This window comes from Nannospalax galili, unplaced genomic scaffold, assembly GCF_000622305.1.
Source record: "Nannospalax galili isolate Female #2095 unplaced genomic scaffold, S.galili_v1.0 scaffold828, whole genome shotgun sequence".
In the NCBI taxonomy this organism is placed as follows: domain Eukaryota; kingdom Metazoa; phylum Chordata; class Mammalia; order Rodentia; family Spalacidae; genus Nannospalax; species Nannospalax galili.
The window spans coordinates 1,181,902-1,194,984 of NW_008359075.1; positions in this window are offsets into that span (position 1 = coordinate 1,181,902).

Consider the following 13,083-nt stretch of genomic DNA (forward strand, 5'->3'; position numbering starts at 1 on the left):
CCATTACAATGAAGATGCTGAGTGTTCTATCATTACATGAACCCATCACCTTGCCCTTTGATAACCATGAGAAAGCATTTTGAATAAATCTGTTTTACATTTGGGAAGGGTCAGAAGTCCTTCTATCAGCCCAGTTTCTGTCTTGGTAATTTAAATTAATTCTGTTCCTGTTCTTCTCTAGATGGCATAAATGTTTGAGTTATAGATCTCCAGGGTGTGCCTCCTCTTGCTCTTTCAGAGCCATGATCTATTGTGTGTCTGTACATCATCAAAGCAAATTGCTTCTTCTATAATGTGTAAGTATAATACATCATCAAAATGGGACACAAGGATAATGCATTACCGTGAAAAACTGCAATCCTACTTGACAGACAAGGTCAAGGAGCAAGTTCAGAAAGCTCTTTCAACACTTCTTCAGCAGTATCTTCAGTTTTAAAGTGAGTTTGTTTGCTTAGAATCCACTTGAAGTACAGACAAGGTTAACTACATGTATGTGCTCTGAGTTGATTCCTTCAGTAAATTACAAAAAAAAAAATGTGGTTATGTTTCCATGAAAATATCATCTAGGGACCAGGTGAATAGGTTTTCTGTCCACAGGGTGTTCTGAGACTTATATTTTTCTGAATTATTTAGCCGCAAATTGTTTCCTAGTGAAAGCTCTTCAACAAGATTGCAAGCTCCTTCAGGGTAGTTATTGTCTTGTTCTTCCTTTGTTTATTCCAAAATAGCTAAACTGTTGTAGGACACATGGAAAACACTCAGTAACAGCTATTTAATGGAACTGAATTTGTAAGTACCAGAGACACACAGTTCTCAATTTATCTTGACATTTAGCTCTTCAGTGGAAGAATGTTGATCTATCCCAGTTACGTTCTTCTCATCTCTTGTCTTCCTTCTCTCCCGGAACCCCTCTCTCATTTCTGGTCTTTTAAGTAATCTTTTGGCCAAGATCTATATTTGGAAAATATTTCATTCTTGGCTGATGTGGAATTAAACTTTCAGTTCAGCTTCATAACGTAAGGGAAATATTCTCCATGAATATAATCCCACAGTTCTGAAAGGATAGAATCGGGAGGAATGGTATTTTGGACATTGGTAGAGCTACATCCTGCCACTAAATCTCAAATGCAAATATTTCACATTTAAATATACAGTATTGCTCTTCTAGCCCTTGGTTTAGAAATATTTGATTTCAATATCACTAGTGAAAAAAATGCTAAAATGTTCAAGACCAGGAATTGAACATGAGTTCCCTAAAGATACATTAGAAGCAGTCTGTGTTGCAAGCTTGAGAAACGGATCATTTCTTCACAGTTTGAAATCACAACTCTTCATTCCTAAGCCTTTATGGTGTCACAGTTCAATGAATATATTTTGGATGTTAGTCAGCTCCCCCAAATAATCAAATCAAGTTTCTCACAGCCAGTACTAAAAGCATGTATTCATAGGGCAATGCAGGATTCTGGCTCTCTTTATTAGCCTGGAAAAGAGGAGTAGCAGCAAACAAATTTGTTTCTGGTTCCAATTTTGGTATTTCATTCAAAATTATATCAATTTCTGATATAAAATATTAAACAAATATCAGTTATATCTTACCCTGGCCCAAGTACAGACATGTAATATACACATTAATTATACATTAAACCCGAGGGACAGAAGGGTGATTCAAAAGGCTTATTCCTAATAAACTCATTTTGTTAAATAAAAGTTAGACTGTAATTAAGTAATTTAATAAAACATGTTGTAGGATTGTTTGAAAATTAACTTTAAGTCACATGAATTACATTTATTTTGATACTGGTATCTGAATATGTATTACGAAAAAATGTAAATATGAGCAAAAAGAAGAAATAATTTAAGAATTGTAATTTCATCCATACAGTGGCAACAATTTATTATTTTTCTTATAGAAGTCTTATATATTGTGAGGGTTCGTCGTTATCAACTTGAGCAAATTTATAATCACCCAGATGATGCAACACTGGAAGGTGTTTCCAGAGACTATAGACAGAGAGGAGACCTACCTTTCAGCTGGGCAGGACTCTCCAAAGAGCAACCCAGACACACAGAGGTGCAAGGAATAAGAAGTCTATACCTGTCTTGGTTCTCGTTTGTTAGGGAATGCAAGTACAGCTGCTGCTGCCAATCTCAACTGACATCAGACTCCAAATTATTTGGTTTTCTGATATGGAGATATACTAGAGACTCTCCAGAACAGGTTCATGCTTTCAGCACCAGACTGGGAATGTTAAGGCATTTTGCTGCTTGGGATCAGGAGTTTCCAGAATCTCTGCCCCTCAGGCATGCCTCTTTTAGATTACTCAGTGCCTACTATGTAAGCCAAACCAATATATTTCCTGTTATAACATACAAAACCTGTTGGATATGTTACTGTAGAAGAACAGATCTAATACACCTCTATTTGCTACATATACTTCATCTATTTATCTGCCTGTTTATCTATGTATCTACTTATCTATCATCTACTTACCTATCTATCATCTATCTTAGTTTATGTATATTTCACCTAATATATTGCACTAATATCTTACCTTTTCATATAATAATATATGATGGATATATTTTGAATACAAAAGATAATTTCTGAAGAACTTTTGAAGTATTATGCATGGTTGCCAGGGACATAAGAGAATACCATAATTGATTAAACCAAATACTTATATTATGCATTGAAGAGAGGTTCAAATTCTATGTATTAAATTTATACTAATGTTTAATATTTTGTGGATTTTTTATCATTCTTAGAATAGTCCCAAAGGTTGATATATTGAATCATATTTTATGGGGTTTATTTTATATAGAAAGTTATTGTATTATATCATGCTGCAGAACATGTTTTCCAACATCTGCAACTGCAAACAAAAGTATCTGATTAGAAGAATCTAGAGGCTGTTTCTGCTAGAAGGTATGTTTTGAAAAACAATGTGTGTTACTTCCAAAATTCTTCATATATTAAGAAAGAATTATTTGAATAGGACACAAATATTGCTATTTTACCTTTTGGAAAATTTATGTAGAGGTAAAAAATAACCCTTAGCTAAATGTAGAAATATACACACTTTAAACACACTCCTAATGCCACTGACCTCACCACATGTCATACAGCCATATATCATTCTTAGTGGGCAGCTTTAGCTCTGGACCTGCTGTCACTTTTCCACTCTTGCCAAGCTGAAGCTTCTAACAGACACTGCCCTAGTGTTTTCAAGACCCAAGTCATTTTCAAGAGAAACTAATATGCTCATTTTAAAAATTGTTTCTTAGGCCAGTGGTGCTGATACATGACTGTAATCCCAGTTCTTAGGAGGCAGAGGCAGGCACAGACCCATGATGCTGAGGCCAGCCTGGGATGGTATACGTAGTGAATTCCATGCTAACTAGGGCTACATACTAAGATTCTTTCTCAAGCAAACAATGAAACAACCTCCCTTCCCAAACAATAACAACAACTGTCTATTTTTTAACCATTTTGCATGCATAAATTATGCTGCTGTTACACTGTATTCCTATGAGTTTGTGTTTTTACACTTAATACTTATAGTCAAAGAATATGGTCTTCTCCAGTGTTTAGAAATGTGAACTTGGTTAATTCCCCTGTCAAAGAAAAGAAAACTATGAATTCATTTCTGATTTGTTGTTATATTTTCTGCTGAAAACATGGAAAGATTTATTGCCTGTTCTTAGCTTTTTAGGATAGATAAAAGAAAACACCATAAAATGAGAGGCTTAAAATGCAGATTTTAACACTATCTTGCAGTTGGTTCTGGTCCTCTGGCTCTTAGGGTCTTTCTGTACCTTCTTCCACAATTTCCCCTGAACTTTAGGTGTAGGGATTACATTGCAGATATAACAGATGGGGCTGAACACTGCAATCATTCACACTCTGAATTTTGACCAATTGTGGTTCTCTGTAGCAGCCTCTGTCCAGTGCAAAGAAAATTCTTTGGTAAGAGGTGAGACCTAAACTTACCTCAGATCATAAAGATAAATGTTAAGAGCAGAAGGAAGAAACTATATGGATTTAGGGGAATGGAAGTATTGGATTCTCCTCTACGGAGTCTAGAAGTTCAGTCTAAGTATGACTTCACCTTAACTACTTACATCCACAATTCTGTTCCACATAAAATCACAATCTGTGGTGGTGCACGCCTTTAATCCTAGCACTCGGGAGGCAGAGGCAGGTGGATCTCTGTGAGTTCAAGGCCAGCCTGGTCTACATAGTGAGTTCCAGGACAGCTGGGGCTACAGGGAGACCCTGTCTCAAAAAGACCCCCCCCAAAAAATTACATCCTCATGTACTGTGAGCTGACTCCAACATATCTGTAAGAAAGATACTTTTCAATGCTGCACCCATAACTTATTCATTTCACTCTTGAAACAGTTAACAGTTTTCCATAGCCTGCAGAGAGTTGGTTGCTGAAACTGTATAAGAATAACCTATACAATAATGTTATACTTTGTTGCAAAAGAAAAGGATCATGGTATACAACCTAATGCACCACATTTAACAGAGCAAAAATTGTTTTTGGTTAAGTAAGTATATTAGCCAACTTGAAATTAAAACCCAGGCAAACACCTCCATCATGAATATTGTATTGTCATCTAGAGAGTCATTTATCTATATGATGATGGCTTGTTAATATTTTTCTGATTCCTCCTTGATATTGATTTTATTTATTTTCAGTAAGCTTTGCTTTTCTTACAGAAAGAAATATGAGGTGTCAGTTGGAAGAGTATTAATATGAAAGAGTATTACTACTACTCAGTATGCTAATTACCAAAATAGGTCAAAGTCAGTAGCTCTAAATATGATTTGGCTAATATGTATAATATACCTATATTACATGTAATATACATATAATAAATATATATTTGGGTGAAACACAATGTGAGACAATTAGACTTCAACAATTTATCTTAAAATATTTCAAAGCCTGCTGCTCTCAGGTATATAAATATGATATTAGCTAAAAACTACAGTGCAGACAGTAGATAGTAAGCAAGCATCACAATAGCAGATATGGTACCGTTTACTGAAGTTCTTAACTCATACCAAGCTCAGAAAATGAATACATATTCAGATATTTTGAAAGAAAACAAGTTATATACATTAGCGGATTTGGAATTAGGGGAAAAGGTGAAGTTGTCAACAAAGGGGGCACATGAGAAAAAACATTAGAGATACTAATCAGCAAGCACCTTCTACTGTCGTTTAATTTCACTTTTGTCCTAAATATTACAGTAGAAAAAGAAGAACCCTACCTTGTTTTACTAATTAGATCCCATCATCCTTTTACTTTTTTGTTTTCTATGTTTTGTCTTCACAACTCTACATTAAACTGCCTCAATGTATAGTTGACAAAAGTGTCTTACCAGAGTCGTATCTGTTTGTTCTTCATTTAAGCTTTCCTAACATCCTCTCTGAGAGTGAAACTTTTAGACACAGAGATCGAATCCTTACACACAATCTCCATTGACATACCCTTGGTAACTACACACACGGGTGTTCTAGAAGCTTTGTTTGTCGTTATCCTCACTGCTGTGGGTTTTAGGTATCTTCAGTTGCTAGCCACATCAGCTTGTACTGTTAGTTACTGAATGATAGAAATTTTGGAGAAAGGAAAATTAAGCAGGGGGCCATCAAACTTTAGGCTAATGGAAAGAGAGATTATAATACAGTGCTAAGGCCAAGATAGATACAATTTTAATGTACAAAAGCAGCAAAATTGTACTAAGTGGGGCTAAAAAGATGGCTAAATGATTCAGAGCACTGCTTGCTCTTTCAGAGGACCCTGATTCTGTTCTTAGTAACTTCATGATAGCTAACAACCACTCATAATTCCATTTCCAGAGGATCCATTGCCCTCTCCTGGCTCCTGCAGGCATTGCATGCATGGGTGAGCTTACCTGCAGGCAAAACTCAAACTCTTAAAAAAATATGAAATTTTACTAAGCATTGGAATATAAAGCAAGGAGTAAAATTAAAATTTCAAATAAATATGGAGATTTGTTTAAAACCTTAAATTAATATAGCACTATATCTAGAGAGGTAGAGTTACATACACACTTATTCACAGCATGTTAAAACAAAAACAACGTAAGCACAAGACCAGAAGTCTTAAGGATTTTCAGAGCTGTCCTTTTAAAATACATTGTTTTTCTCTGGAATATAATCTTTGTACCCTATAACGATTATTCACTCCTGGAAATGTCCTCATAGACACATCCAATAATTTGCCCCCAAGAGGATTCTAAATCTTTTCAAACTGACAAAGGGGACTAAACAGCACAAGTTTTAATGACAATTCTTTTGAAGCCAGAGATCCTAAATGGTGAATGTTCCAAGAGGTGAAGTGATCTTTGCTTCAAGAATGCTGCCTATACGAGTGTTTTCATGTTCATCATAAGGAACAGAGAGGTCACTGTATCTGTGGTGCCAGGAATTCATACTAGATCTTAAGCTGGCAATAGAATTTGGCTTTGTCCCCCACATGGCACTGATTTTGCAGGCTTGCAGTTGCAACAGTGAGGGCGTAATGAATCTTTTACTAAAGTTGAGACAAGAAATGCATGTCATAGTTGGACTTTCCATGAAGAGCACTAATAAGCCACTGAATGAAGCTGTGAATCTGTTTATTTGTTTGTTTGTTTTATGAGACAGGGTCTCTCTGTAGCCCAGCTGACCTGGAACTCGCTATATAGACCAAGTTGGCCTCAAACTCACAAAGATCTGCCTGCCTTTGCCTCTCAAGTGCTGGGACTGCAGGCATGCATCACCATGCCCAGCGAAACTGTGAATCTGAAGCATAAGGTGCATTGGAGATCCCAGGATTCGGTGGACACAGAACAGAATGATGTCCACCAAGGAAAGCAGCTGTCACGACGTATAGCTAGCACAAAAGTGAGCTGAAATACTTTGTATAAAACAGAGAGAAGTGTCAGGACTCTCTAAAGTAGTGGAGCCCAGATGATGGCACTGAGCGTTCCATATGCTCTGCACAGACACAGGATTTGGTATTTGACCTGCTGGGATCCAGTTTTGCTTTGGCCTAATCTTTCTTTTCTACGTCCCATTCCTCCTGGTTTTTTTATGTTTTTTTTTTTTTGTTTGTTTGTTTGTATTGTTTTTGTTTCGTTTTGTTTTTTTACAATGGGAATATTTACTCTGTGCCACTCTTTTATTGGTAACATTAAATTCACCTTTTAAACAGGGGCTAATAATTAAGAGGTTAACCTGTGTCTCAGAGAAGAGTATGAAATTTGATCTCTTGATCAATGTTAGAATTCTTCAGATGTTGAATATTTTAAGAGAATTATTAAAAACATTTTGCATCATGAGATGACCATGAACATCAGATAACCAGAATGGAATTTTATAGCTTAAAATTGATGCATTTTGGGCTGGAGAGATGGCTTAGAGTTTAAGAGTGATGCTTGCTTTTGCTGAAGACCCAGGTTCGAGTCTGAACAGCCACATGGTGGATAACATCTCAGTTATCCTGGTCCTAACTCAGTTCCAGGGAATCCGATTTTTTCCTCCGACCTCTGTAAGCACTGCATGACATGGGTGCATTTACATGCATGCAGTCAATACTCTTATACACAGTAAATAAAAATAGCTCTGCGTCTGATCTATGGACTAGCTTCTTAACCCAGACTAGCTAAACCTGCTAGCATAGATTGCTAAATTCCTCCTCAGATGTTCCCCACGCCAATTTTCCACTGACTTGTGACTTGCCTGACAGACTGGTCCACTTAGGACTCTGATGAGTCAGATCTCTATTCCATTCCTTTGCAGTCTCAAGGCTTCCAACCTACTCCACCCTCACTCTCTCCCCTGTTAGCCCTGGACCCATGCCCACTCCAGGTCCTCTACATAAAATCTCTGGACTAGCTTCTTAATCCAGACTGGCTAAACACTATAGCATAGATTCTGCTGGTTCCCGATCTGTCCGACACAGCCCAGTCCTCCTACTATCTTGACCAGGCTACCTACTACCCTGTCCCATCAACTACTCAGAACAGTTTACTTACTACCTGGCAAGAACCTGAAACACATACCAATTTATTTTCCATACCTGAGCAAAAAGCAACCAAGCTGCATAAACAGTGTGAACAGAACCAATATTCAATTGAACAAAGGCAGAATAGTAGTTCCACAGGACACACAACTAACAAAACATCCATATGGCTAAATGGAAGTCCAAAAACACAAATGATATGTAAAACCAAGAAACTATGTCCCCAACAAAACCAACTAGTCCTACAGAAATGCACTACAGTGAGAACCACCAGGAGGAATGCCAAGATTCAGAATTTAAAAGAACAATAATAAGGATGATCAAAGAAAAAGAGAACACAAACAACTCAAAAAAATCAAAGAGAATAGACATTAAAAATGTGATGGAAGCTCAAGAATATACAAATCTGTGACTTAATGAAATATTAGAAATAATTCAGGAATTGATTACTACCAGTTGGGAATAGTAGACCATACTAACGATCTCTAGATAGGCTGAATAGACTTCAGTAGATGATTTTTCAACCAAGGGCATGTATGACAGAGTGAATGAGGTCCGATTTAGGAAGATGAGGAGCATGGATCAGGGAGGGGGTTTAAATGTAACTAAGAACGGTTACATGAAATATATAAACACTCAATAAAAATATTTTAAAAGTTGAGGGTGGACATAGGAGAGGAGGGGTTTAATGTCATCAAAATATATTGTACGAAATTCTTGAATCAATGAAAATATTAAAACTAAAAAAAAAGTAAAATATTTAAAAACAAACAAAAATTATTTTAAAAACTCATGCATTTCATTTCCCACATGAAACTACATTGATTGTAAATAAAATCACAAGAGCTATACAATATTAAAACAGCTGAAATTCCATTATGGGTGGCAGAAGGGCTCATGAAGCTAACCACTAACTGAAAAACTATTGACATCTGTTGGCTGCTGGAAGAGCAAGACTCAGTTTTCTGCAGAGCTATGTTTGCACACTGGCGTTCTGTGCTTCAGTAGATGATCTACACCCATGCACATAGTGGCAGTACTAAATGGACTTCAATGAGTTTTAAAACAAAGCACAGGAGCTGGGAAGGAAAATTGGTGGATGGATGGAGGAGGAACTGGAAGAATGGGATTCAGGGGATTGTGTTCAAAATACATATGCACCTGTGAAATTCTCAAATAATAGAGAAATGAAAAACAATTAAAAATGAAAATGATGCATTTTGGTGTCACACTGATGAGGGATGAACATGTAAATCTTCACTGTTAAATTAACTGGATTTAGACTCCTCTATGAGGTCTACCTCTGGGTGTGTCTGTGAAGTCATTTCCAGAGAAGATTTACAGAGAAGGGAACATGGTTAAAGCCATCTGGTGGGACTGGAGATAAAACTTAATAGAAGGGAAAAGGGAGAAAACCAAAAGAATGCCTACAGTCCTCAGTCTCTACTTTCTGTCTCAACGAGGAGTGATATGTCCCAGTTTCCAGCTCCCAAGATCACAGAGCATTCTGTTTTCATGCCTTCTCTATCGTGGTTGATTGTGAGCCAAAATAATCCTTTCCTCTCTTAAACTGCTTCTTGTCAGGTATTTGGTTATGGCAATGAAGAATTAACTAATTCCATAGTCTGATTTAGACAATCTCACAGACTGCCCCCTGCATGGCTGAGCAGGCATCCCTACCATCCTCTCTCTCCTTCTTGCCCAGACTTCTCCCAAGTCTCCTTTGTCAGATATCTCAAATTTGAGAGAGCTGTCTCCAACTCGGCACTGACCACAAATTCTTTAAATAATATGAGTAACTGTAGTTCCAAAAGAAACATGTATTTTTGAAGGTGTGGCTAGAACAGCACTGGATATGCCAAGTTGTTTCTTCCAATGAAGAAAATCTTTATTCTGAAAGAGATCTTGTGAGGAGGCAGCTCATTCTAATTCATAACATAATACTGGGAAGCATGCTGTGTGGGGACCTAAAGGCCCCACCTTGCATAGGTCCCAAAGGAAGTTACTGGGGGCGCGGCCTGGCTTGCTTTGAAAGTCTGAAGAATGCTTCCGCACTACTGAGTGCATGATCAGCGCGTGACCATCCTTAAAATGCACCCCCTCACGGGGGAGGGGGATTTCCAGATGCCTTTATAAGCTCTGTAACACCTGCCATAAATGAGTCCCTGCTTGACTAGACTCCCTGTTGCGTCTGAGTGTCCCTGGGTAATGGGGGTGGCGTGGGCTGGCGAATGGCGGGCTTACTCATCCCCAATCATCCCTCCCCAGGGGTCGCTGGTTCTAACCCCTGGCAATGCTGCTTTCTGTACTGTTGAATACAATGCCAAGCACATCTGGCTTGTGTATTTCTCCATATTTAGAGTTTACTCTTAAAAGTAAAAGTATATTTCAACTCATTTTCCTTTCACATTTTCATGAATAAAGTAACGAAAAATTTACTTATGTGTATGGTATGTTTGTGTGAATATTTTTTATGTGTGTGCCAGTGCCCTTGGACACCAGAAGAGGGTGTTCAGTCCCCTGGATCTACAGTTACCGTTGGGAACCACCTTACACTGGTGCTGAGAACAGAATTCTGGTCCTCTGGAAGAGTAACAAATTATTTTAACTACTGGGTCATCTCTCCAGCTCCCGTGTAAATTAATTTTATAATAAGTTGTATCATATGGTTGTGACAGGATGTACTGTAATTCCTTGTAGATAGAATAAAAAAAAAGTGTAATTTGTAAATGCTAGTCTTTTCAAAGCAGATGAAGTTTTCAGTTTGGAATTGATTGGACTGGTAGGGGAACTAAGCCCTTTGTGGTGAGTGCCTGCAGCTGGGGCATTTAGAAGGCAACTGTTTTAGTTTCCACTTTATAAATAAATCTTTAAAATGGATTTTCTTTCTGTGGAGAATTTCCACTGGGCTTGGCGGTTGGCAAAATTTGGCATTTTTCTGCTTGGGAAGAAAGCAAAATGGCTCTCAGTGTAAATCTTTTTTACTCAGATTATCAATATCTTACACAAAAATCAACTGATTCGTAGGCTTTAATAGAATAATTGACTTATTCTTCTTACTAATGGAAACAAATATGAGAATGAAAATTTAATGTGCTTTATTTAGGAAACAAGGGCAGACAATGGTAGAAGGAGGATGTATAGATGGTTTTGGAAAGAGAAATATGCTGTTTCTTAGATTTAGAAAAGCAGCTTTAGATTATAGAAATGGCTATTTCTAGGTCAGCACACAGGCTGCCTTTATGAGGATTCTATACTGGTGTTGTTCATTCATTGTTTTAACAGGACTACATTGTAGCAGTTGCTCACTTGGCCATATTACTTTTCAAATTCTCTTTATCTGCCATACTTTGCTCTTTGAGGTTCCCAGCTAGGATCCCACACTACATTTAGCTGTTTCCTCATTGCTGTGGTCAATCTTCAAATTTGTCCTATTTTGGGTGATCTTGATAGTTTTGATAAGAACACATTCTATGAATGCCCTTAGCTGGGTTTCATTTGATATTTTACTGATGATTAAATTGGAGAAAATTTTCAGGAGTGTGTGTGTGTGTGTGTGTGTGTGTGTGTGTGTGTAAATGCATGCTCACTCACTCTCAGAGGCCAGAGGAGAAGGTCCCTTTCTGCTTTATCTCTTATAGACAAGGTCTCTCACTGAAGATAGAGCTTGCTGCTTTTTGGTTAGGCTGGATGATCAGCAAGCCCCCCAGCAGCCCTCATGTCTCCACAGCCTCACAGCCCCCAGGGTTAGGATTATAGGCATGCACTCATGCCTGGATTTGAGGTAGGTGATGGGGATCACAACTCAGATTCTCATGTTTGTGCAGCAAGTGCTCTTACCCACTGAGTCATTTCTCCAGCCCAACTTGGGTAAAGGAAGATGACGAACATTAAAAAGTCTCCTAGTTATGTGATATTAACACAATTTATTAATATTGATGTTGACCATTGTCACTTGCCTAATATCTTTTTTTGCCTTGTCCTCTGTTGTGAAGTTATTTCATCTCTTTATATAATCTATACTTCAAAAGAATGTTATTATACATATTATATATATTTTTATGCTGAGTATGGAATTATGCTCCACTTTTCAGGTGAGTATAGATTCTACATAATTTATTTAGCATCCTTCCACATAGAATTCTTTATTCCATGTATTAATTTACCTATTAAATAAAATGTAATTGATTCATTTATTATGCCATTCATGGAATCATAAGTATTTGTGCTTTGTGTGGGTTACATAGGATCACAATATGTTATTTATATTTTGACTTAATGATATTAATTGACTTTATTATTATTTAAGATTCAAACCAAAGTGCATAAAGAATTATGAAACGGAAAAAATTTTCAGATAATGAACCCCAAACTGTGGTGCCTTGGCTCATTCATTTCAAGAAATAGTCTCAAATCTAATCCTTCACATTCCCTGGTTTCTTTCCTTATGGTGAAGAGTTTTATCTTACTGAAAAAATTTTCTTTTAGCAGTATGATTCCAGTTCTGTGATAGTTTAGGAGGAAAAATACTAGAATAAAGTTATCAGTGTGTGCTGTGGAGGAGAGAAGGGAGTCAGAATCAAAGGTACAATGTCATTTTCATGTAGTGCTTGTTTTGGCCAGTTAAAAACCTTTCACTTGGTTCATGTTACAGATTCCTCTTAAAAGAAAAATTGAACAGAGATTAAAATCCAGAAGCCTGGATGAAAAGCAACAATTATCAAGCAGAAACATGGTAAAATAGAATGCATTATTTGTAAACAAAATTCTAATTTGGATTTCCTAGAAGGCTAGGCCCTGTCAACAACTTGCAGTACGATCAAACCTCAACTTATTTGGCTATATCCTGGGAACAATATTCATATCAGTCTTCATGAGAAACTGAGTTGAAAAAAAATCTCATAATGTTTTTTTTTTTAATGATAATGAGTCATTATTGAAACACACAGAAAATGTGAATTGATTCTGCAATATTTTGTAATATTTCCAGAAACTTGTAATGATGATTTATGGAGAAGTGGCTTAAATTTTTGCATTTAAA